Consider the following 24,989-nt stretch of genomic DNA (forward strand, 5'->3'; position numbering starts at 1 on the left):
AATTACCTCAAACTATTAAATATTCAGCTAAACTTACTGAGGTTGAACAGAAATTTTTTAAGGATAAGGTTGGAAACTGAATCTCTAAGTTTAACTTCTATATTTCTATATCTATAAAGATTGGTAAAAATACAAGATCAATTTGTAGTAAATACTAAATGAGGACCAGAAAGGTAGCAGCTCAGTAGGAGGGCCCTAGGTTTGCCTCGTCCCACAAACACAGCTAGATAGTTCTCAAATCATCCTAAATACTCCAGAAATTGACTTGAAGATAGACAGAAAAAAGCCAGAAGGGGGGAGAGGAAACATCATACTGAAGAAGGTAGGAAGTGCTGAGAGGTGGTTTAAGGAAGAAATAGACTGTGGGTGTTGTGGAGGAAAGGGCCATGGTCCTTGGAGAAGGGCAAGAAAGAGATGAACACACAAGGAAATGTGCAAGGAAAAATTTCCCCCAAAGCCATTGGTGTGGAAAACAAGAGGGGCTGAATTTCATGAGTTCTTACAACCAGTAGGGCTTAAAGCCTAGAATTTAAATGGTCAGCATGTTTGGCTGGGATAGAGCCCTGAAAGCACTGCACTGCTCTTGCAGAGAAGACAGGCAAACAACTGGCAGACAGGGTGGAAACAGCAATCTAAAGAGCGCAAAGAGCACTTGGGGCACGCAGTGGAGAGATTATTTTTTCTTCTCAGAGCACCTCATTGAGATGCAGCATTCATGGAGACACCTCTCAGGGAAAAAGTTGCTGGCTGGCAACATTTCCCTCCCCCACCCCTCAGCATAAACACAGAGCCACCTACAGCAAATAGCACAGCACTGACAATGGCTGCCTAAATTGCTTACACTAAGACCCATTCCCCTGTGCTCTTGTGGAACTGCCCTTCTTGGTCACTCTTTCCCCAGTCCCAGTGTGGCAGGTACCTCCACCAGAAGACTAGCACAAATCCCTCCTCACACCATTTTACAGACCAGAGAATTTTGCAAGGCTTCAGTTCCAGTAGAGGTGGTGACAAGTCTCATTGCATAAATAGACAAGAACACACTTAGCTAAAATTTTCCACAAAGGCCAGGGACCAAAAACTGCCCACAGCAGTCAAGGAAAACCTCTTGATGACAGGCTTAGAGGTTAGAGAAACCAGAACAGGACAGCAGAGAACACACAACACACACTGGAGGTACTTCCTGAAGCACCAGGCCCTGGGCACTACATGATCTTTTCTTCATAAGGCCATTACTTTCAGGAACAAGAGATAAAACCGTTTTTTCTAACATAAAGAAGAAAGCAGAGACTGAGACAAAATGTGCAGACAGAGGAATTTATCCCAAAAGACAGAACAAGATAAGGCCACTGCCAGAGACCTAAGTGAAACAAATATAAGTAAAATGTCTGATGGAGAACTTAAACAATGATCATAAGGTTACTCACTGGGCTTGAGAAAAAAAGACATAAGGGAGACCTTTACCATAGAGATGAAAGAGTCCAAAAAGAATCAAAGATATGAAGAATGTAACAAATGAGATTAAAAACAAGTTTCATGGAATGAACAGCAGGCTAGAATAGGCAGAGAAACAAATTAATGACCCAGACAAAGTAATGGAAAGCAATGGAACTGAACAAAAAGGAGAAAGAAGAATTATGCAAAATAAAAATAAGCTTAGGGGACTCAATTACTCCATCAAATGTAATAACATTTGTATTAGAGGAGTCCCATAAGAAGTAAGAGAAAAGGGGGCAGAATATTTATTTGAAGAAATAACAACTGAAAAACTTTTCTAATCTGAGGAAGGAAAGAGACATCCAGATCAAGAGACACAGAACTCCCATCAGAATCAACAAAGGTAACACCAAGGTATATTGAAATTAATTTGAAAAGTGATAAAGAAAAAAATCTTAGAAGTAGCAGGACAGACGTATTCCTTAACTTATAAGGAAAGACCCATAAAGCTAGCTGGAGATCTATTAACAGAAACTTGGCAAGCCAGAAGGCAGTGGCATGATATATTCAAAGTGCTGAATGGGAAAAATCTGAAGCCAGCCATCTTCTACCCAGTAAGACTATCATTCAGAATCGAAGGAGAGATAGAGTTTCCCAGACAAACAAAACCTAAAGAAGTTTGTGACCACTAAACCAGCTCAGCAAGAAATATTAAAGGGGGCTCTTTAGTGGAAAGAAGAGACCAAAAGTGACAACATAAAGGCAGGAAACACAAGAGCAGTAAAAATAAGTGTTTCTGTAAAAATTAGTCATGGGACTCACACACAAAAAGGATATAGAATATAATAACATACACCAAAAATGTGACAAGTAAAGGAAAAAGAAATGGGTTCAAATGTGAATGATCATCAACTTAATATGGACTGCTATGTACAGAAGAGGTTATATACATGTATAATGGTAACCATATATAAAAAAAACACTAATAGATATGCAAAGAATAAAGAGAAAGAAATCCAAATATATCACTAAATAAAACCAGGAAATATGAAAGGAAGACAAGAAATGAACAGAGAAAATCTCTAGAAAAAAAAACACAAAAAGTAATAAAATGGCAACAAATACCTATCTATCAACAATTACTTTGATGTAAATGGATTAACACACCAGTCAAAAGACATAGGGTGTCAGAATGGACAAAAAAACAAGACCTAAGTCTATGCTGCCAACAAAAGACTCATTTTAATTAATTAATTAGTTAATTAATTAAGTATGTTATGTTAGTCACCATACAGTACATCATTAGGTTTTGATGTAGTGTTCCATGATTCATTGTTTGCATGAAACACCCAGTGCTGGAGCAATATGTGCCCTCCTTAATACCCATCACCAGGCTCACCCATTCTCCCAACCTCCTCCCCTCTAAAACCCTCAGTTAGTTTCTCAGAGTCCATAGTCTCTCATGGTTTGTCTCCCCCTCTGATTTCTCCTCCTTCATTTCCCCCTTCCTTCTCCTAATGTCCTATGTGCTATTCCTTATGTTCCACAAATAAGTGAAACCATATGATAATTGACTTTCTCAGTTTGACTTATTTCACTCAGCATAATCTCCTCCAGTCCCATCCATGTTGCTGCAAAAGTTGGGTATTCATCCTTTCTGATGGCTGAGTAATATTCCATTGTGTATATGGACCACATCTTCTCTATCCATTCGTCTGTTGAAGGGCATCTTGACTCTTTCCACAGTTTGGCTATTGTGGACATTGCTGCTATAAACATTGGGGTGCATATGGCCCTTCTTTCCACTACATCTGTATCTTTGGAGGTAAGTACACAATCGTGCAATTGTTGGGATACAGCGTAGCTCTATTTCTAATTTTCTGAGGAAACTCCGCACTATTTTCCAAAGTGGCTATACCAATTTGCATTTTCACCAACAGTGTAAGAGGGTTCCCCTTTCTCCACAATCTCGCCAACGTTGTTTCTTGCCTTGTCGATTTTTGCCATTCTAACTGGTGTAAGGTTGTAATCTCAATGCAGTTTTGATTCGAATTTCCTTGATGACTAATAATGATGAACATTTTTTTCATGTGACTGTTAGCCTTTTGTATGTCTTCTTTGGAGAAGTGTCTGTTCATGTCTTCTGCCCATTTTTTTGACTTGATTATTTGGTTTTTGGGTGTTGAGTTTGAGAAGTTCTTTGTAGATCTTGGACATCAACCCTTTGTCTACAGTGTCATTTGCAAATATCTTATCCCATTCTTTAGGTAGCCTTTTTGTTTTGTTGACTGTTTCTTTTGCTGTGCAGAAGCTTTTTATCTTGATGAAGTCCCAAAAGTACATTTTTGCTTTTGCTTCCCTTGCCTTTAGAGATGTGTCTTACAAAAGACTCATTTTAGACTTAAAGACACTTTCAGATTAAAAGTGAGGGAATGGAGAAATGGATGTGGAAAGAAAGCAGGAATAGCAATACTTATATTGAACAAAATAGACTTCAAAACAAAGACTTTAACAAGACAAAAAATGACAGGCACTATGTAATAATCAAGGGGACAATCCAAACAGAAGATAAAACATTTGTAAATAATTATGTACCCAGTATGGGAACACTGGAACATATAAAATAATTAATAACAAACATAAAGGAACTCATTGGTAATAACATAATAATAGTATGGACTCTTAACATCTTACTTACATCAATGGGCAGGTCATCTAAGCATAAAATCAACAAGAAAACAATGGTTTTAAATGACACATTGGACCTGATGGACTTAATAACTATATTCAAAACATTCCATCCTAAAAGTGCAGAATACACATTCTGTTCAAGTACACACAGAACATTCCCCATAATACATCATGTATTAGCCCAAAACACAAGTCTCAACAAATTCAAAAATATCAAGCGTATACCATACATTTCTTCTGACAAGAATGCTATGAAACTAGAAGTCAACCACAAGGGAAAGTTTGGAAAGACCACAAATACATGTAGGTTGAACAACATGCTACAAAGAATGGATCAACCAGGAAATCAAAGAAGAAATTAAAAGTACACAGAAACAAATGTAAATGAAAGCACAATGATCCAAAACTTTTTGGATGCAGCAAAAGCAGTTCTAAGCAGGAAGTTTGTAGCAATACAGACCTACCTAGAAACAAGAAAAATCTCACATAAATAACCTAACCTTACACCTAAAGCAGCTAGCAAAAGAAAAACACACAAAGCCTAAAACCAGAAGAAGGAAGGAAATAATAAAGACTAAAGCAGAAATACATGATATGGAAACTAAAGGAACAATAGAACAGATCAATGAAACTAGGAGCTTGTTCTTTGAAACAATTTATAAAATTGATAAAATTTTACCCAGACTTATCAAGAAAAAAAGAGAAAGGACTCAAATAAAATCAGAATGGGAGGATAAGTAACAACCAACACCAAAGAAATACAATCAGAACATTATGAAAACTATATGACAACAAATGGCATAACCTGGAAGAAGTGAATAAATTCCTAGAAACATAAAAACCACCAAAACTGAAAAAGGAAAAATGGAAAAACTTAGATACAGAAAATCAGCATAGAAATTGAACTCCCAAGAAACAAAACTCCAGAAGCAGATGGCTTCACAGGTGAATTCCACCAAATATATAAAGAAGAGTGAATATCTATTCTTCTCAAACTATTCTCAAAAAATGGGGAATAAAGGAAATCTTCCAAATTCACTCTATGAGGCCAACATTACCCTGATACCAAAACCAGATAAAGACACCACTAAAAAGAGAACTAAGTGATGAGAACTAAATGAACTAAATGAAGCAAACTAAAATGAACACAGACACAAAAATCCTCAATAAAATGCTAGCAAACTAAATCCAACAATGTATTAAAAAAATCATTCACCATGATCAAGTGGGATTTATTCCTATGTTGTAAGGATGGTTTAATATTTGTGTATCTATCAACATGATACATCACATTAAGAACATATCTCAGCATAATAAAGGTCATGTATGAAAACTCTTCACCTATTATCATCCTCAATGGGGGAACAACTGAGAGTTTTTCTGCTAAGGTCAGGAACAAGAAAGATATGTCCCTTCTTACTTTTTTAATTCAACATAGTAATGGAAGTCCTAGCTATAACAATAAGAACACAGAAAGAAATAAAAGATATTGTAATTGGCAAGGAAGAAGTAAAACTTTCACTATTTGCAGAAGACATGATATTCCATGTGGAAAACTTGACTCAACAAATAACTGCTAGATCTCATAAATGAATTAAGTAAAGTCACAGGATACAAAATCAACATACAGAAGTCTGTTTCATTTCTATACAGCAATAATGAAGCAACTAAAAGAGAAATTAAGGAACCAATTTCACTTACAATTGCAGCAAAACTATAAGACACCTAAGAATAAGCCTAACCAAAGGAGTAAAAAATCTGTACTCTGAAAACTGCAAAACACTGATGGAAGAAATTGAAGATGACACAAAGAAATGGAAGACATTTCATGCTCATGGATTGGAAAAAAAATACTGTTAAAATGTCCATATTACGCAAAGCAATCTACACATTTAATGTAATCCCTATCAAAATACCAACAGCATTTCTAGGGTGCTTGGGAGGCTCAGTTGGTTCAGCGTCTGACTCTTGATTTAGGTTCTGGTCATGATTTCAGGGTTGTGGAATCGAGCCTGGCATTAGGCTCCACACTCAGTGGAGAGTCTGCTTGAGATTCGCTCTCTCTCCTTCTACTTACCCCCCACCACTGCTCATGCTCTCTCCTTCTAAAATAAATAAATAAATTTAAAAAAATACCAGTAGCATTTTTTACAAAACTAGAACAAACCCACAATTTGTGTGGAAACCCCAAATAGCTAGAGCAACCTTGGAAAAGAAAAGCAAAGCCAGAGGCATGACAATTCCAGACTTAAAGTTGTATTACAAAGCTATAGTGATACTGACACAAAATAAACAAATAGGTCAATAGAATAGAATGGAAAACCCAAAAGTAAACCCACAATTATATGGTCAATTAAAGCAGCAAAGAATTTCCAATGGAGAAAAGACAGTCTCTTCAACAAATGGTGTTGAGAAAAATGGACAGGAACATGCAAAAGAATGCAACTGAACCTCTTTATTACACCATACACACAAATAAGTTCAAAATGGATGAAAGACCTGTGAGATCTCAAACCAGAAAAATCTTAGAAGATAGCAGAGCAGTAACTTCTTTCACATTTGCCATAGTACCTTCTTTCTAGATATGTCTTCTCAGACAAGGAAAACAAAGTCACAAATAAATTATTGGGACTACATCAAAATAAAAATCTTCTATATAGCAAAGGAAATAATCAACAAAATTAAAAGGCAGTGTGTGGGAGAAAATATTTGCAAATGACATATCTGATAATAAAACTCAATACCTCCAAAATGAATAATCCAATGAACAAGTGGGCAGAAGATATGAATAGACATTTTTCCAAAGAAGTCATAGACATGGTGAACAGGTACATGAAAAGATGCTCAGAATCACTTATCAACAAGGAAATGCAAATCAAAATTACATTACAATGAGATACCACTTCACACCTATCAGAACGGCTAAAATTAAGAACTCAAGAAACAACAGATGTTGGTGAAGATGTAGAGAATGGGGAACACTTTTGCCCTGTCATTGGGAATGCAAACTGTTTCAGCCACTGTGAAAAACAGTGAGGAGGTCCCTCAAAAAGTAAAAAATAGAAATACCCTATGATCCTGTAATCTCACTAGAAGGTATTTGCCCAAAGGATGCAAAAACACTAATTCAAAGGGAAACATGCAGCTTGATGTTTATAGCAGCATTATCTACAATAGCCAAATTATGTAAACAAAAAAATTTATGGGAACAGCTCCCAAATTCATGATCAATGAATGGATGTATAGTCAATGAAATATTATTCAGTCATAAAAAAATGAAATCTTGCCACTTGCAAGTAGATGATGGAGTTAGAGAGTATTATGCCAAGTGAAATAAGCCAGTCAGAGAAAAACAAATACCATATTATTTCACTCATACGCAGAATTTAAGAAACAAAACAAATGAACAAAGGGAAAAAAGTGAGAGTCAAACCAAGAAACAGACTCTTAATTATAGAGAACAAACTAATGGTTACCAGAGGGGAGTTGGGTGGGGGGAATGGGTTAAATATGTGGGGGAGATTAAAGAATGCACTTGTGATGTTACCAGGAGACGTCTGGAGGTGTTGAATCACTGTATTGTACACTTGAAACTAATGTTACAGTGTATGTTAACTGACTGGAATTTAAATAAAAACTTAAAAAATTAAATAAGAAAAATATTAAGTACTAGAAGTATTAAGAGGAAATTAAGCTGATTTTGTAAAGAGAAAGGCTGATTTAAAACTTAAATTATATCCTTCGTAACACTCAATAATAAAGGAGAGAAATGTGGTATAACTCTACAACTTACTACTTTATGCCTAATATTATATTCAATTTGTTAAGAATATATTCTAAACCTCTATAATTTCTGTTTATGTACTTGGCTCAGCTCTTCTCACCCAAAGGTTTTAGGGCAGGTACCATGATTTCTCACCTTTGTTTTCTCAACAAGCTTAGTTCAGAGTTTGGACATGGTAAGCCCTCAGAGGTGTTAATGATTAGTATTGAATTGGCAGGAATGTGTTTGACAATGATAATTGATCTGTGTTGGTCTGAGACAATTAGAAGCCATATTTTACAGGTTTGGCCTTGACCTACCACTGTTACTGATATCCTCGATAATAGGCAAGGAAACAGAATTATTATTTTATGCAGATGTTACCAATGTACAGGTAAGGGTTAGAATTCTAAATTACTTTGAAAAATTAAATGTGTTAGAAGATGTAATAAGGTGAATGTCTAATAAGCCTGTGTAGTTCCTTCCTTTTCTTCCTTCCTTCCTTCCTTCATCCATCTTTTCTTTTCTTTTCTTTTCTTTTTTCTTTTCTTTTCTTTTCTTTTCTTTCTTTCTTTACTTCCTTCTTTCCTTCCTTCCCTCCCTCTCTCTCTCTCTATCTCTTTCTTTCTTTTTTTCTCTTCCTTGCTTCCTTCCTTCAAGTTTTTTTTTTTTAATTCAGGTTAGTTAATATATAGTATAATATTAATTTCAGAAGTAAAGTAGAATTTAGTGATTCATCACTTACATATAACATCCCATTCTCATCACAAGTATCCTCCTTAATACCCACCACCCATTTAACCCATATCACTGTGCCCACCTCCCCTCCAGCAACCCTCAATTTGTTCTCTATAGTTAAGAGTCTATTTTATGGTTTGTCTCTCTCTTATTTTTTTCTATGTTCATCTGTTTCATTTCTTAAATTCCACATATGAGTGAAATCATATGGCATTTGTCTTATTTTGCTTAGCATATTTCATTTAGCTTATTACATGTTTCACTTAGCGTAATACACTCTCTAGCTCCATCCATGATGTTTCAAATAGAAAAATTTTATTCTTTTTTATGGCTGAGTAATATATTCCATATATATATGCCAAGACTTTTTTATCCATTCACCAGTTGTTGGACCCTTGGGCTCTTTCCATAATTTGGCTATTGTTGATAATGCTGCTATAAACAGTGGGGTCCTTTTGAATCAGTATTTTGTATCCTTTGGGTACATGCCAAGTAGTGCAATTGCTGGATCATAGGGTATTCTTGTTTTAACTTTATGAAGAAACTCCACACAATTCTTCACACTGGCTGAACCACTTGCATTCCCAAAAAGAGTGTAGGAGGGTTCACCTCCCTCTGCATCCTCGCTAACATCTGTTGTTTCTTGTGTTCTTGATTTTAGCCATTCTGACAGGTGTTAGGTGATATCTCATTGTAGTTTTGATTTGTACTTCCCTGATGATGAGTGATGAGCATCTTTTCATGTGTCTGATGGCCATTATGTCTTCTTCAGAAAAATGTCTATTCATGTCTTCTGCCCATTTCTTAACTGGATTATTTGTTTTTGGGTGTTTGATAAAAACCTTATAGATTTTGGATACTAACCTTTTATCAGATACGTCGTTTGCAAATATCTCCTCCCGTTCCAAAGGTTACCTTTTTTGTTGATGGTTTCCTTCACTGTGCAGAAGCATTTTATCTTGATGAAGTCTGAATAGTTTATTTTTGCGTTTCCCTTACTTCAGGAGACAGATCTAGGAAAAAGTTGCTACAGCTGATGACAAAGAGGTTACTGCCTGTGTTCTCTAGGATTTTGATGGTGTTTTGATTTTGTGTTTCTGTGTATGGTGTAAGAAAGTGGTCTAGTTTCATTCTTTTGCATGTTGTTGCCCATTTTCCCCAACACCATTTGTTGAAGAGACAGTTTTTTTTTTCCCCACCATTGGACATTTTTTCTACTTTGTCAAAGATTACTTTACCATAGACTTGAAGGTCCATTTCTGGGTTCTTTATTCTGTTCCATTGATCTATTTGTCTGTTTTTGTGCCAATACCATACTGTCTTGATGACAGCAGCTTTGTAATATAATGTGAAGTCCAGAATTATCATACCTCCAGCTTTACTTTTCTTTTTCAAGATTGCTTTGGCTATTCAGAGTGTTTTGTGGTGCCATACAAATTTTAGGATTGTTCTAGCTCTGAGAAAAGTGATGGTGGTATTGTGATAGAGATTGCATTAAATGTGTAGATTGCTTTGAATCGTATAGACATTTGTACAATATTTGTTGTTCCAATCCATGAGAATGGAATGTTTTTCCATTTCTTTGTTATGAAAGAAATTGAAGATAAACACACAAAAAAATGGAAATTTTTTCATAGTGTTCTAAAGCTTTCAGTACAGGTCTTTTACCTCTTTTGTTAGATTTAATCCTAGATATCTCTTGGTTTTTGTTGCAATTGTAAATGGGATCAATTCTTTGATTTCTCTTTCTGCTGCTTCATTATTGCTATGTAGAAATGCAATGGTTTTCCATATGTTGATTTTGTATCCTATGACTTTCCTGAATTTGTGTATCAGTTCTAATATTTTTTTGGTGGAGTCTTTCAGGTTTTCTACATTGAGAATCATGTTGTCTGAAAATAGTAAGTGTTTGACTTCTTCCTTGCCAATTTGGATGACTTTTTTTTTTCTTTTTGTTGTCTGATTGCTGAGGTTAGGCCTTCCAGTGCTATGTCAACTAATAAAGGTGAGAGTGGACATCATTGTCTTGTTTCTCACCACAGTGTAAAAATTCTCAGTTTTTCCCCATTAAGGATGATATTAGCTGTGGGTCTTTCATCTGTGGTCTTTATGATGTTAACATATGTTCCCTTTATCTCTACTTTATTGAGGAAGTTTATAGAATAAAGTTTAAAGAATAAATGCTGGAGGCACCTGGGTGGCTCAGTGGGTTAAAGCCTCTGCCTTCAGCTCAGGTCAGGATCTCAGGGTCCTGGGATCAAGCCCTGCATTGGGCTCCCTGCTCCGTGGGGAGCCTGCTTCCCCACACCCTCCACCTGCCTCTCTGCCTACTTGTGATTTCTGTCAAATAAATAAATAAAATTTAAAAAAAAGAATAAATGCTGTACTTCGTCTAATGCTTTTTCTGTGTCTACTGAGAGGATCACATGTTTCTTATCCCTTCTTTTATTAATGTGGTGTATCTCTTTGATTGATTTGTGAATATTGAACCATGCTTGCAGCCCAGGAATAAATCCCACTTGATTGTGGTGAATAATTCTTTTTTTTGAATAATTCTTTTAATGTACTGTTGGATTCAATTTGCTAGTATTTTGTTGAGAATTTTTGCATCCATGTTCACCAGGGATACTGGCCTGTAATTCTCATTTTAGTGGGGTCTTTGGTTTTGTAATCAAGGTAATGCTGACCTCATAGAAGGAGATTGGAAATTTTTCTTCCATTTCTATTTTTTTGGAAAAATTAGAGAAGAATAAGTATTAACTCTTCTTTAAATGTATGGTAGAATTCCCTTGAGAAACCATCTGGCTCTGCACTTTTGTTTTTTGGGAGATTTTTAAATTACTGATTCAATTTCTTTGGTGATTATCAGTATGCTGATAATATTCTCTTATAATTGTCTGTATTTCCTTGGTGTTGGTTGTGATCTCTCTTCTCTTATTCATTATTTTATTTATTTGGGTCCTTTGTCTTTTTTCTTTTTGATAAACCTGGCTAGAGGTTTGTCAATTTTATTAATCCTTAAGAAGAACCACAGCTCCTGGTTTCATTGTTGTGTTCTACTTTTGTTGTTGTTTCTATATAATTTATTTCTGCTCTAATCTTTGTTATTTCCCTTCTGCTGGTTTTAGGATCCTTTAAAAATTCTTTTTATCTTTTTTTATTCTTTTCTCAGCTCCTTTAGGTGTATGCTTAGGTTGTGTATTTGATATTTTTCTTATTCTTGAGGTAGGTCTGTACTATATATTTCCCTCTGACTGCTTTTGCTGCATTTCAAAGGTTTTGTACTATCGTGTTTTCCTTTTCATTCTGTCCACATATTTTTCATTTGTTACTTACTAGTTGACCCATTCATTCTTTAGTAGGATGTTCCTTAGTCTCCATGTATCTGTGGTCTTTCCAAATTTTTCTTGTGGTTGACTTCAAGTTTCATAGCATTGTGGTTGGAAAATATGCATTGTATAAATCTCCATCTTCTTTATTTGTTGAAGCCTGATTTGTGACCCAGTATGTGGTCTCTTCTGAAGAATGTCCCATGTGCACTTAAAAAGAATGTGTTCTGCTACTTTAGGATGAAATGTTCTGAGTGTATCTGTTAAGTCCATCTGGTCCAGTGTGTCACTCAAAGCCATTGTTTCCTTGCTGATTTTCTGTATTGCTGTAAGTGGAGTGTTCAAGTCCTGTACTCTAACTGTATTATTATCAATGAGTTCCTTTATGTTTATTATTAATTGTTTTACATATTTGGGTTCTCCCAACTTCAGGGCATAGATATTTACAATTATAAGATCTTGTTGGATAGACCCCTTTATTTTATTACAGTGCCTTCTACATCTCTTCTTACAGTCTTTGGATAAAATGTATTTTGTCAGATAAGTATTGCTACTCTGGTTTTCTTTTGATGTCCATTTGCAAGATAAATGTTTCTCCATCCTCTTTCTTTCAATCTGCAAGTGTCTCTAGGTCTAAAATGAGTCTCTTGTTGGCAGCATATAGATGGGTCTTGATTTTTTTTTTTATTCCATCTTAACACTCTATGCCTTTTTTCTTTTGATTGGAGCATTTTCATTCAGAGTGATTACTGATAGATATGAATTTAGTGCCATTTTATTATTTGTTTTGTTGTTGTTTCTGGAGATTTTCTCTTTTCCTTAGAGTATTTTTTGCTTTTGGTCTTTCTTTCCCATTCAAAGACTCGCCTTTAGTGTTTCTTGTAGGGCTGGGTTAGTTTTGTTGTTGTTGTTGCTTTTTTTTTTTTTTTGTCTGGGAAACTATCTTCCTTGTATTCTGCTTGACAGAATATATGATTAAGATGGTTTTAGTGAGAGTTACTTCCTCACACTCCTTTCCTTTGCTCAGGCCATTTTGTCATCTGATATGCTCTTTTTCCTCATTGCTATCAGATGTAATTTTAGCCATCTTCAAGACCATCTCTTACATCATTTCTCCCTTAAAATTTCCTGATCCTCTGTACTACTGCGATATGTTGGTCATATTAAAAGGGATATATAAGCCACTTACTATATGTCAGTTCTGTGCTAGACCTTTGGAAAATAAGATACAAACCCTGTCCATTAAAAGTTTACACTCCACTTGAGGGAGACACAGATGTGTTAACAATTTAATTCACTGCACCATTACAGTTGCACTAATAGAAATTTATAAGGGACATAGAATGGGAATATAAATGGTGCATGCATGTTAGTAAAGGTTTCATAAAATATAGAAGAGTATGGCAGGTAGGAAAAACCTTTTTCAGCAGGGGAAGAAAGTAGAATAAGCAAAGGGTTGGAGATGAGAAATAGACTGACATGTGTAAGGAAAAGTAAACATGTGATAGGGATGAAATGTAAGATAAAAGTGTGTGCAGGTGTGCATGTTTGGGTGTACGTATCTGTATGTTATTGGACTATGGGGTTTAAAAGTAACAAAACAAGTTGGAGAGAAATACAGGAACTAGGTCATTAAAAATCTTGTATACTATTCTGGAGAATTCAAGTTTATCCTCTAGGGAGTAGGGAGCTATTAGAAGGTTCAGAGTGAGAAAAAATACTGACAATATTGACATGTAAATGAAAGAGGAAGTGGAGCAGAAAAGATAGAGGTTGATCATCCCAAGAGGTTTAATTTTCTTGGTAAAATAAAAAAATAATAATGTTTTCTGGTGAGAAATAGAGGGCTTCACTCAGGGTCAGGTTGTCTGAAAGTTAGTGAAGGTTTGAATGGTAGTTCTGGGAAATGGGACAGAAATATGACCAAGAAGAGACTGAAGGCCCAAGAGAAATTGGAGAGTGTGAGTTTTTAATGGACCCAGTCTGCACAACTGTGTGATTTATTCCAGCCTGGGATTTATCAACAGCCTGGATTTAGGAGAGAAAAAGATTATAGATGCTTACATTGATATAAGATTGGGAGTAATAGGGCAAATTTATGGAAGGACAGTAAGGTAAGGAAGTTGAAAGATGATGCTACTAAAAGAGTGGTTAACAGTGAAACTGTGAAGAAGTTTTAACAGATTGGGAGAAAAGGGAGTGACCAAGGGACTAGAAGATTTTCTGAAATTTAAGAAGTGGTGTACTGGCGGGGCATCTGGGTGGCTCAGTCATTAAGCATCTGCCTTTGGCCAGGTCATGATTCCAGGCTCCTGGGTTTGAGCTCCACATTTGGTGGGCTCCCTACTCAGCAGGAAACCTGCGTCTCCCTCTCCCCACTCCCCTTGGTTGTGTTCCCTCTTTTGCTGTGTCTCTCTCTCTCTGTCAAATAAATAAATAAAATCTTAAAAAAAAAGAAGTGGTGTAGTGGCAATAAGGGTGTGATAGAACTGAAAGTCTAGGAGTCTGTGGTCAGAGTGTGGTACACTGGAGTTTAAGATCTCAGTTGTGTGATAATAAATGAGGCTCCAAGTGTGGCCATGAAAAGAGTAGGCAAGGTGGAATGTGAATGTTTGCTTTAGATAAGGAAGTCAAGTAATTTGAAATCAGTTTACTAGCTTGGTTGTTTACATGGAAGATGAAGGTGATAGAAGGATTTGAGGTAGAGAGGGAGACCACAAGCCAAATGCTACATTATTTAGTGAGCTAGAGAAAAATAACCAAGAGGTCAATAGGTGGTGATATTGATAAGGAAGATTAAAGGGTGGCATAGGTGAGTGGCTTTTGTATTATGGTAGAAGAGTAATGGTTTAATGTGGCACCAGGAAGCCAGGAGACATCCAACAGACTCTCTAGGTCTCAAAGTAGATAGGATGTAGAAAAATAAGCAGCTTACTTTTGATGGGGGAGGATCAGGTTTCACATAAAGCAATGATGTGGTGGGAGAATTATTTGAAGAGATTTAGGATATAGGGGAGCTTATAATGAAAAAGGAGGTTCTAGAGGGCACAGTGAGGAGAGGGTTAGTAGAAAGGTTAGATGTGGAAGGAAAAATTAGAAGGGAGGAAGTACAGGATATTCTCAGGATGTTAGAACCTTGGAGAACATTTGACCACAGTGGCCAATGGTTCAACTGCAGAATTTAATTTTTTTTAAATTTTATATAATTATTGGACAGAGAGAGAGATCACAAGTAGGCAGAGAGGCAGGCAGAGAGAGAGGGAGAAGCAGGTTCCATGCTGAGCAGAGAGCCCGATGTGGGGCTCAATCCCAGGACTCCGAGATCACGACCCGAGCTGAAGGCAGAGGCCTAACCCACTGATCCACCCAGGTGCCCCAGAATTTAATTTTGTATATCTACCTTTTTAACTTTTTCATATAGTAATTTGTGTATTTACATAATCTCTACTACCAAATTATGGACTTTTTTGAGGACAAAGACCAGATCTAATTAATATGAATAATTTCTCTAGAGCTTAACAAGGAACATTACACTCATTCCTCAATAAATGTATTGACTTAGACTAACTCATTTCAAAATTATTTTATTGAGTCACCTTATATGTATATTTCTTTTATTATATTTCTTCTTATTTTCCCTTTGGTATAACTTTTGAAACAGGAACAGGGATTTTTTTCAGAACATTTTACCAAAGCAAAAAAGTTACTAAGTACAACTTTGTATGAGAACTAAATTTAAATAGTTTGTTTCCTCATCCAACTAAAGTGACTCATCCAACTAAAGTGATACACGAGTCTGGCAACAGAATTATGATTTACCATGGATCAGCTGGAAGTAAGGCCAGTAAATTCAACTAGATTGCAAGTTCCTTGAAAACAGGGATTAAGTCTTTGTTTCCTTTTTCCCATTTTCCTTCCTTTTATATCTCCCCAGTTTTCTTCTAGAGTCGTTAGCATGGTACTTTGCATACACAGCAGGAACATAATGAATGTCTAGTGAGATTCTATGCCATTCTTTTTTTTTTTCATCTCTGTAGAACATTTTATTTTTAGCTTGGTTTGCCTCTTTGCTTCCATTTTAATGTGAACTAAATGTAGACTGGAGACTCTGAGTCCTGGTATAGTAATACATGGTATAATAGCTTTCTTTCCATTTTGATTATAAGTTAAATATGATATTCCATTATTAAAGATAAGAGGCATAATAAATAATTTACTAAACCTTTACATATAACTTAAGATGCCCTGTTTGGAAGTATCTAAATTTAGAAAGCTTTTGCTTAGTTTAAGGTTGCATGTTTGCTGTTGTGGTGGGAGTGACAAAAGGTTATATGACACAACTATTGTCAACCACCCAGGGCTTCTTTCTGTTTCCAGGGTACAGTGTTTCACTCATATTGGATTTGTTAGGCTTTACTTACTCAGGAAATGTGTCTATAAGCAAAGGTTTTACTTAAAGAGAGTTTGTTTTATATCTACAAATAGACCTTTGAAAAAGGCCAGAGCATGTTGCCATTCTTTTAAAAGAAAATTATAAAAAAATAAATAAAAGTAAATTATATTATTGAGTCATGTTAGTAGAATGTAACAAGAAGTGCCAGTTTGAGCCAGAAGTGATCCTGGAAATCCTGTTCCAAAGGATTTTTACATGTGAAAAATGAAACCTGTGAATGGGAGAGGAATAGCGATGACTTGCTCAAGATCATATTGCTAATGACAGGGCTGGAACTAGAACCCAGGCATTACAACTTTCAGTCCAGTTCTGTTACTACACTGCTACTCTTCTTTTTGGTCTCCCTTCATCAATGACAGGTTTTTCAGACAGCCAATGGAGGTTGTTAAGTGTATCTAAGATCTGTGAAATGCAAATGTTTGGTGTTTTGGTGTTTAGCTCTTTGCTTCTCTCTTTCCCTTGAAAAACTACCAACTCCCATGGTTTAAAAAGATCACTTTCATGTGGATGATTCAAATCTCTGTCTCAGCCACAAACCACTCACCTGAACTTTAGTCTCATTTTCAACTGCCTATAAGATTTCTTTTCTTGGATCTTAATGCTTTTTCCTCAGTTTCAACATGCTTAAAGACACATATACTATCTTCTCTCCCAAATCAACTGTTCCAACTGACTTTTCTGTTTTTTTTTTTTTTAAATTGACATTAAACGTCTTGCAGTTATTTGGCAACTATGATGAAGGTAGTCATATTTGATCTTCCCTGACCTCATTCCTCATGTGTGAACCCAAAGTTCTGTTGATTCTTATTTTGCAGTGTCTCCTGGCATTCTCCTACCAATTTATATCACAGTCTCTGTCTCATCATGCCTTGTCTATCTGAAGATACTCAAACTATGTATCCTTTTTCACCCTTACATAGTCAAAGAGGTGAGCTTGGTAAATTTCTACTTATACTTCACAATTCAAGTTGAAGGTGTTATTTTTTACAAATGTTCCCTTGCTTGTGGTTCTATTGCCTTATTTATTACTGTAAATAATCACTGTAATCAGTCTTTTTGATTACATATCTCTCATATCCATTTAGACAGTGACCCTATTAATGACAGTGAGTCTATGTCATACAGTTTTGCTCTCTTCCCCTTGTAACTGAGCAACTTTGGAAGAATAATTGTGTGGTATTTGGTGCTTTTGAGCAAGATATTGCCTTACTTCCCCAAGTTGTGTGCCTGAGGAGGTGGAAGAAGAAGCAAGTTTTTGGTGTGGAAGTACAGGCTTTATTGTGCAGGAATCTAGATAATGGCATAAAATAGAAGTGAAATATGGACTCCACTAGCAGGGTAAAGTCTATTAAAAAGAAACCTAAAAAACTCAAAAATAGTATAGGGCACTTATGGATAAACACCACAAATCACTGGAGAAGAAAGTAAAGGATTTGGGGCAAATCCACACATTTAGAAAGGGATGGAAGGCAAAGGCCTTAAAACAAAAAAAGCAAAATATTTTATTAAAAACTAATGATGTACTATACATTGGATAATTGAATTTAAATAAAAAAAAAATGTAGCTTGTTGGGGCTGAAGGAGAGTTCAAAAATGGTCTAGGTCAGAGACTGATGAGAATCCAGAGGCCCAAGGATGTGTCTGACTATAAGGTTTGGGTGAAACTGATAATAAATGTTTTTGAATTCAGCCAACAGGAGAGATGGAAAGATCAAATCAGCATTTGGATGTAGTATTATGATTGAATTAAGTTTGAGACCTCCTCCAAGATTCCCTTTGCCTTTCTAGTAAATGCTAGCATGCACCGGATGGTCTGCATGTATTGGAACACTGCCAACAAGGACAGAGTGATGAGGGCAGGGCCAAAGCAGAAGAGGAAGTGGGGGAGGTTGGGACTTGGGGCACACTCTTCTGAGACACATACTTCTGCTGAGCAGCAGCAAGATCCAGAAAGCTTAATTTTCATGAAAATACAGTTCAGTGGGGCCCTACTTTTATTTGGCCAACTCCCTAGTGCCATTTTTGCTATTCTCCATGTATCCTATTACTGTCAAATGGAAAAAGTGTGTTGTGCTGTTTATCCTATAAAGGTAAGCTCAAGGAAGTGAGAGACAATTTCCTCCTAGCTTTACTGAGGTATAATTGACAAATAAAATCAGAAGATATTTAAAGTGTACAATGTGGTATTGATATTTATCCACACACATACACACTGTGAAGGGAATTCTCCCATCAAGTTAATAAACTGGGACAATGTTCTGTTAATCTTCTGTTACAACAAGTGTTTATTGAATGGATACATAATAAATAGAATCAGCAAATATAAGTGCTTTGTAAACTGTAAAGCATTATAAAATGTAAATTTTTATGACTCTTTTTCTACTCATACTCTACTTCTTGACACCTACTTTGACCACCCTATTCTATACTCATATGTCTCTTCTTTCAACTTGTATTATGATTACTGCCTGTACCAATAATATTGCAATCAGTATTCTACTATCCTCTAGCTTATAATGTGTAGGAATCTTGTCTCCCTAGGTAGATTGTGAGCTTCTCTAGGGTAGGAGAAAAAAAGTCCAGCCTTTTTTTTTCCTTAAGCTCTGTGAACCCCAAACCTAGCCTATCACAATGTTTTGTGCCATAGAAAATGTGCAATAAATGTTTATCGAGTGATTTGTCATTAATTGGAGCAAAGCTACATATCCACTCTGGGATTTTAATCTATAAACAATCAGGCTTGTACTAATGATTGCAGAGACTTTCCCCCATGTCAAAAAAAAAATTGGGGGGAGGGGAGTAGAAAGACCTGTCATCACAATAACCTTATTGTCGCAATAAGTAGCTTTTTAACTTGACATTTCCATGAAAATGCTTAGCAGCATTTTCACTGGTATTAGAAACTACAGGAGAGTCAATACTGCATTGTTGACAACTCTAAGATGTTTTTTCTTGGATAGTTTATTTATCATTAAGGGGAGAACATTGCACCAATCAAATTGGGCCGCTCTTGCCAGACAGCTGGATTCCAAACCAAGGAAAGTGTTCAGCCCCAAAAGAACCTGGACTGTGGCATTCAGAGCTAATGACACAGTATGTCCCTTTACATAATACTGGAACTCAAATGTTTTATCCTGGGTGTTGGTGGGGATGCACAGTGGGAAGATAGTTCTACCCTTAGTCTGGGTGATAGAAATATGTTACAGACAGCTTACATACTTTTGAACTTATTGTAAAGTACTAACTGGAGGGCCTACTTTCTTACAGGGATACCTGTTAAGTCTCTACCTAATTACCAACAACTTGGAAACCCCCTAAGTTCTGAGGTCATTGCTCGCAGCTGACTCTGAGGCCTGCCTTTAACTTCTTGGAATTTAGATGCCTCGGTTTTAGAAGCAGGTTAATTGTTCTGTAGGAGACTGTTTTTTACTGAAGGCCTTTGTCAGAATTCAAATTCAGATTAAACAAAATAGGTAACCAATTTGGAACGAAAGAAACTTTTTACATTTTCTGAGGCCTGAACTTCCTAGGAACTTTGCAATAAATACATAAGATGTGTCAGAGATGTCTGAGTGTTGTTATTGTTAGCTTAATTCCACTTATGTTAAAATCCATGACAACACAAGGACAACTCTATATAAAAACAAAGACTGTTAATCTGAAATAGATGAGAAATATCAGTAAGTCTTACATGTTAGATATCTCAAAATGTGATTCCAAACTGGATTTTTCTTTCCTTTTTTTTTTTTTAAAGAGGGATTGATAGAAAATAGAAGAAAACCTGAATGTTCCAGGGGATTCTAAATCTAGATCTCAGCTCCTTTTCCTTTTCCATTAGCTACATTTAAGTAGATGTTCAAATGTCCGGGATGTATTGATTCTACAAATCCTGTAAGTATGGTAATGACATTTTATTCACTAAAAAGAAAATCAACTCTGTTTAAGTGCTCAAGGGTCTATGTTTACTTTTCTGTTTTGTCTCTTTCCCCCTATTTCTGCCAGGGCAACTCTCTAACTTCTCCCAAACATTTAAAGTTTTTTCTTTCTAATTCTCCCCTAAATACTGAAGAAAAACTGGTGGGGCATAAAGAAAAGAGAAATTATGATGGGAGGGAGTGGCATGGGATGGAATGAGGAAGCACGATAGATAAGTTTTGTAGTGCACAACTTCTTTAAACAGTGGTCTTTTCTACCAACCTACAAAGAGTTATCAGCTGAAAGCAAAAGTAATTATAATTGGCATCAGTATTGTAACATGAATTAATGGACCAAATGGACCAAAACTCAAATCAGGTTAAATGACCTACTTTGTTGCCTTTTCTGTAAAGATGAGGTTATACTACCACCTCCTATGAGTACATTAGTCTTCTTAGCAGTTGCATTTCCTCAGTGAAAATCAGCAAATTAGAATTCACATTAAGGCTTGCACAGGTATAGTAGAATTCTTACAGAGAATTCTCTGTAATTCTCTGTAATAACCAGAGAGTTGGCTCCTAATGACATCCTAAAAGTAGGATGAGATTGCTGATGCTTACTTAGAATAAGGTCCCTGTTTAGAGATGAAGTACTGGGAGCAGAAAGTAACTGGTCACACTCCCTCCACATGCAATCAACTTTGTTATGTGTCTTACTCTCCTAGAATGGAATTTAAACAAAATCTTTTTGGATGGTAGTTTGTATTTTCAAGTTAATTTCATATTTATCATTTTAGTAGTTCTGAAAAATATCTCTATAAACTCATTATTACATTGGATACATGAGGAAACCAAGAAATACAGATGTTCAATAACTTGCTGGAGAACACACAGCTGATTAAAAGGCAAATCTAGGATGAACTCCCAGTTATCCAGGTCCAGTTTCCTTCCCACTGAAACCCATGTGGCAAGGTAGTTTAAAGATGCCACTGTTTTGTTGCTGAGTTTATGACAGAGTCCAATTTGAAAGATAACTTGAAACAAAAGATCTCTATGCTTATTTATATTAGAATAATTTAATATTTATTGGGTGCTCATGGTATGTATGTAGCACTATGCTAGTTATTGTTGGGAAGAGGAAGTTTAAAAGAACATATAACCTGATACCTTCTCTCAAGACTCTTGGTATATTTTGATGAGAAGAAATATATTTCCATGGCACTTATTTCTCAGGAATCTCTTCTTTCTCTTGACCAAAACTGTATGAACTGCACAAGTTACAGTTTTCGGTCATCTTAGATTTGCTTTCTCTAAGATGAGACAGTCTTATGGCCTTGGCTGTCACATTCTTCACATTAACTTTGGCCTCTACCACTTATTCATCACTCATATTCAGGGCCATTGTTTCCAACCATCATAAGACATTACTTCTTGGAATTTTTGCCATCTCCTTAAACTCAATAGGTCAAAAACAGATCACCATGTCATACAATCCCCACTTCCATCTCCAAGTTACCTAATTCTATGAATAGTAGTAAAACCACTGCCCAGATCCCACAGGTTCAAAATTTCAGGGATAGCTCTGATTTTCCTACGCTGCCTATATCTAATCACTCACCAACTTCCATCTATTATTCCTCTTAAATGTCTCATTGAGTTTTTCTCCATTCCATTTCTACTGCCACCAAACTAGCTTATAGCTCCATTAATTTCTACACTTTACATGAGCTTTTCCAGTTCCAGTTTTTTCAAATGTAGTCAGGCCTATGAAACTCTGCCAGGTTCATCTACTAAAAACATTTTTCTCTCATATTCTCATTTATTCAAAATTTGCTGATAGATTCCCTATTTAAAAGTGCCTGGAATTCAGTGTCTAATAGTTTGGTCTTAAATTTCTATCCAAATTGATTTTCTATGACTCTTCAACTCAATCCCTAATCTGACTAGGCTCTTTGGTGTGTACCCTGTAGGTGTCAAAATCACTGCAGGTGTCAAATTCATTCTTGATACTATATATTTCTGACATAATTTCTGTGACTAGAATTGAATTCAAACAACATATATTCATCACTTACTATGTGCACAGGAAGTTTGCTTAGCATGGTCCCACATCCTAGATATTCTTTTAGGCCTATCACATTTTACCTCCTCTATGAAGCCTTCTTCATTCAGCCTGCTCATTGCTCTCTTTCTTCCATAAACTCCTTTACCATTAAAACCATGACATTGTGGAACACCTGTGTGACTCAGTCAGTTAAGCATCTGCCTTCGGCTCAGGTCACGGTCTCTCTCTCTCTCTGACAAATAAATAAATATAATCTTTAAAATAAAACCAAAAAACTCCCAAAAAACCACATAATGTTTGTTTACTGTCTCATATTTTTATGTTCTGTGGGTCTTGTATGCCCTCCAATATTGTAAATTCCTCAAGAGCAGGAACTACATCTTACCTTTGTACCACATAATGTATTGAACTTAACTGACACTTGTTTAACAGATTATAGCAGATTTGAGATATTTTAATGAGAACATAAGAAATAAAAAAATGGATCAAGGTAGAGGTCCATGCAGAGCTATGGTATTTAAGAGATAATGATAGCTTTCATGGTATCAAATAAGATTAGATATATTTCTTAAGGATCTGTGTCCTCCCTTTAATCCCTTATTATCAGCCAGTGATCCTGCAAAGGCAAATTTATAATTTTCTGCATCATGGAAGAATCTTGCTTTTATCCCAGATTAGTACTTCCTAAATATATCAAAACTTTGATTAAGGGTAAGAGAGAAAAGTAGCAAAAAATGAAATTGATGATTCTGGGCAAAGAAGACACCAAAATGCTGAATTTGGAATGGACTCAATCTGAAAACTTTCTTTAACCTATTCTGTTTGTGTTCACTGACTCCCAGGGTGATTTATGACATTTGCAGAAACTAATCAGCTAGTGCAGTCATTTAAATATTATGGGGGCCTGGGGAGCAGTTTTTATTAAGGGTGTATTAAAAATATAAATGTGGTATGTGAGGTCATTTATTTGCTATGTAAACAGAGACCACTTTTAGTTCTAATTGGGCAATTAATAGTTAAACAAAAATAGAAAATATTTTTTACTGATTGCAATAGATACTATAAGCTTAAAATTATCTAGAAGCAAATTTCACTAATATATCTGAAACGTGCTGCAGTCCCAAGTCCCAGTTTACTTACATTTTGTTTTACAATAATCAGTTGATAAATATATGATGTTATGGCCTTTTTGTAGCCTTCAAAAGAATCAGAGCACTGAAAGGCAGAGCCACCAGATTTAAGGTTTTTTTTCATTTTATTTGTTTACCCTTGAAAACAGGTTATTTGCTGCTAAATAGAATTATGCTCCTGACCAAAGATTTTGATTTAAATGTATGAAGTGTTGGCTCCGTGTTAACCTTGTCTATGTCAGATATGTCTATGTTACTAAATAGATCATGCAATTTCGTGATGGTCATTTATAGTTGTGAGAACTTCCTACTTGCAGTGGCTAGTTGGAACTTGTCAATTTCTAGCTGTATGCTGTTTGTTAGCAAATTTGTTAATGCCTCTGCATCTATTTCTGTATTTGCAAAATAGGGATATTAACACTCACCCTGTCTAAAATGCCAGATGTTGAGAAGTTCAAATGGGATAATGAATGTGAAACTACTTTGTAAATATACCGGGTCTTTCTTCAGTATTTGTTTTACTTTTATCAGTCATTATTTTCTTTCCATAGATGAAAGAAATTGCCACTACAGATTAGAGAAACCTCATTGAGTCCTTAAAAGAAGATTTTAAACTATGTCTTCAATTTCTAACTTAATTGCAAAGGAGCTGGAGGCTTGGGTAGTGTCTCCTCTGTATTTTGCCACATTGAGCTCCTAGCAGAAGCACTTAGCAATACTTGTTGACAGACTGACTAGTTATCAAATATTTAGCCAATAAATAAATCAGAAAGAATTCATAGTAGTAGCTTAATTTTAAAGCAGGCAAAGCAGATTAATAATCTCAAACTTCTGGGAATTTGCTAAAATCTCTTAACAGCACAATTTTACTACATACTGTTTTAGTCATAGCACTGAAATATCAAATGTTACCTTTTGCCTTCAAGATTGACAGTTCGGGGTCCTTTTGCATTTATTCTCAGAAGCACACTCCAAGTCTTCATTAAATCCAATCTATTCGTCCCTTGGAGAGCTAACCGTCTTGGTGAGCTGCATAGTGAATCTGAATACCCTGAAGGGTCTTGAAAGCACACTCCATTTACAGGGTGCCTGTTCTTTAAGCAAGCTTCTTTGAAAAGATGGGTTGCTACGATTTTCAAGAAGAAAGAGGGCAGGGCATATATGCTAGCCAATGTATACAGAGTCTTCTTCCTCTTTCAGATTAGTCCTCAAACTGTAAAGCACGCCTAAATTTGGCTTCTCTGGTGCAAAGTGGGGGAGGGGAAAGCAGGGGGAGGGAAGAAGAGTAGAAACTGGATACTTGCAAGTTGTTGTGTATATAAATAAGCTTTTACATCTAGCTCCAGCAACAGAATTCTCAGGAAATCTTGTAGCTGCTCTGAGATGGAAAACAAGAAGGAGTATACTCTGTCCAGCTTAGTTGTCTCTAATTTTTATGACTCGGTGGGGTGGGGGTGGTTAGAATATTTTTA

At 35.9% G+C, this 24,989-nt stretch overlaps 1 protein-coding gene across 1 annotated transcript in view; it reads right to left on the bottom strand.

The window, feature by feature from the left end:
• The window catches only part of CYSLTR1 (cysteinyl leukotriene receptor 1), a 37,393-nt gene extending 12,680 nt beyond the window's left edge, over nt 1–24,713 (bottom strand). Inside the window, exon 1 of the mRNA XM_032840628.1 lies at nt 24,430–24,713. The gene's annotated coding sequence lies outside the window, so the exon portion shown is untranslated. The remainder of the gene's footprint in view (nt 1–24,429) is intronic.
• Nucleotides 24,714–24,989: the final 276 nt, after the last annotated feature.

The sequence above is a fragment of the Lontra canadensis genome, unplaced genomic scaffold, assembly GCF_010015895.1.
Source record: "Lontra canadensis isolate GAN:19392208 unplaced genomic scaffold, GSC_riverotter_1.0 scaffold114, whole genome shotgun sequence".
Classification (NCBI taxonomy): Eukaryota; Metazoa; Chordata; class Mammalia; order Carnivora; family Mustelidae; genus Lontra; species Lontra canadensis.